Genomic DNA, 2746 nt, shown 5'->3' with positions numbered 1-2746 from the left:
GACCCAGCGCCGCTTCTGATTGGACGAGAGGAGGGACGCAATCTCCATGACTACGACGTAACAGAGGGCGGGGGGCGGGGCCTGTTCGCCTGCTCCCTGTGTTCTGCTCTAAACTGGATAAATGCTGCAGATGGAGAGTAGTGATGGGAATTCCGTCTCTTTTTAGTGAGCCAGATCATTTGGCTCAGCTCACCAAGAAAGAGTCGGCTTTTTCGGCTCCCAAACGGCTCTTCGTTTTACCACTTCTGCCTTTTATAGTTCAGCCAAATTTAGCGCTGATTTGACCTATGATTAGTATTTGTGCACATATATCACTTAAAGGGATTGTTTGTAACTTTTTACACGTATAAATCTAGTCTATAGTCTCTGCTGTACTCTGCTCCTCTGCGTGCTTGTCTTCACTCACATACCGCGCTTGTTCCCGCGCTCCACTCTCACGTGCATGCGCGCACACTACACACTACAGAAGAGTTAGTTTAGCTCTGAGAATATCTAGTGAATGTACAGGGGACGTTTGTGCAGAAATAAATGCTGCAGCTCCTCCAGACCAACAGAGGTTTCCCGTGTCTTGTGAAGTGACGGGGCTCCGTAGCGAGAAATGTTATCGTCTCCGACCGGGAGCCGGTGTCTCCCCTGTTCCTGGTCAGGAGGCTGAGGCAGGAAAAGCCAACACTAGGATCAGATCTAAATCATGTTCATGGAGAGACCTTCGTCTGGTCAGCTAACATTACTGCCAAGCAGGTGAAATATAGAGTGATATTGTGGTTTTAGCTGACGTGTGTCGCCTCACTGTTTTGAGCGATGCTCGTTCATGTCTATGTAGAGCGAGCAAGCGTGAGCCCGACGCTGACTTTCGTTGACTTAACGGCCACAGGTTTCGCTGTTAACAAGCAATTTCTGATTCTTACAAACAGTCCCTTTAATATCTGCAATACTACTTTTTACATTCTCATGTGCAATATCACTGTTCATTATGTGCAATATTACTTATTTTTCTGTTTTTTAGCTTACTTTACCTTTGTTTATCTTACTTAATTGCTATTCTTTTAGGCACTGGTGCTAGAAATAGTACTTTTTTTATTTTATACGTATGTATTGTACACACTTGAACTTGTTGTAATTTTTGTTTTATTTTTGAGCAATCTCTGGCACAAGATTTTCCTTCGGGATTAATTAAGTTCTATCTTATCTTATCTTATCTAGCAAAATATTATATCCATAAAATGGTATGGCTTAAAAGAACACCCTCCTTTATATTTTAAAAATACTGATTTAAAAACATATTTGAACACGATTAAAAGCTTGAAACTCAATAATTATAAATTGGCAAAAACTATTATATTATTTAGACATTTCAAATGTATTCCAATTTTTTAACAGACCCTGATTGCTTTTTTCTTTTTCTTTTTTTTGTTCTTATTCATCATTCATTTTCCTTTCCTTACATTTTATTTGTTGTAATGAAAAATCTGAACATGTTTAGGCAACTACTGTATTGAACTTTCCAACTAAAATGCTCCAGATGGAGCCTTTTAAAGTGGCAATCTGGAAGATTTTCATTTAAATAAATGTCTGTTAAGTCACTATCTATCACTAAAGGAGGTACCACAATGGTGACTGAGTTTATGACCCACTGATGAAAGTATTGCAATATTTACATATTTGCAATATTATGAACTGGGTGTCTGTGGTGACATTCCTGGAAAAACACAAAAAGTGGACCTATGCACATAGTTCTGAAAACTTGAAGCTCTTGTTCATAGAAATATATATATATATATTTATTCTATTTCTATACTCATGTATCAACAAAAAGACCCCACACTGATAAACTCTGAGCACAATCCCATTGTTCTCACTCAAATAGAAATCAACCAGGACTGATATCTTCAGGATTGCCACTGTAAAGCCAGCGGGGGCCATAAAACTAATTTTATGGATTCACATTGAATTTTAATTACACAGACTTCAGTCCAGTGAAAAAACTACACATTTATAATCACAGTTTTAATTTGTCTTCAAACCATGAGCAGCCTTGCATTTATAGGCTGGATTGGATGTCAAGATTTGGACTATAAAGAATATTTTTAACAGATTGGTTAACATCACGAGTATGGATTGACTAGATTAATAGGATCAACACAGGAAAACACATTAAAAAAAAACAAAATATAGGCCTATCTTACTGCAACTCTTAAAAAGACTTTGATAAATGCTCATGTTAATGTAATTTACTGTTTGTTTTTGATTAAGATATTGGTGTATTTATTTAAACATGTGCTATTTCAATGTTTTTCCTGGATAATCTTATGTTTTTAATGCCACCTGGTAAGTGTGTTGGTTGGTTTAAGGAGACAGTCTTATGTTCCCAAAATGCACCATAAATCAATGTTCCTTTTTTTCATTATGAACAATATAGTAAATATATTCCACATTATAAAAGCAATATAAAAATAAAATAAATAATACAGCATAACAAAATGTAAGGAAAGGAAAAGAAGAATAAAACAAATTAACAAACAAAAACAATCAGGTCTGCTAAACAATTGGAGTAAATGTCTAAATAATGTAATAGATTTTGCCATTTATAATTTTTAAGTTTTCGATAGTACTCATACACGTTTTAGAAACAGTATCTTTAAAAATATAAAAGGAGGGTAGTCTTTTAAGCCATATCATTTTTTGCTAAGTTATTAATGAAATGTATTCCTTAATGCTGGGTATGTCCAGTGATATAATCCTCATA

The sequence above is a fragment of the Sebastes umbrosus genome, chromosome 14 (genome assembly GCF_015220745.1).
Source record: "Sebastes umbrosus isolate fSebUmb1 chromosome 14, fSebUmb1.pri, whole genome shotgun sequence".
Classification (NCBI taxonomy): Eukaryota; Metazoa; Chordata; class Actinopteri; order Perciformes; family Sebastidae; genus Sebastes; species Sebastes umbrosus.
The sequence above is the reverse complement of the archived record's forward strand: the minus strand, read 5'-3'. Positions refer to the sequence as shown.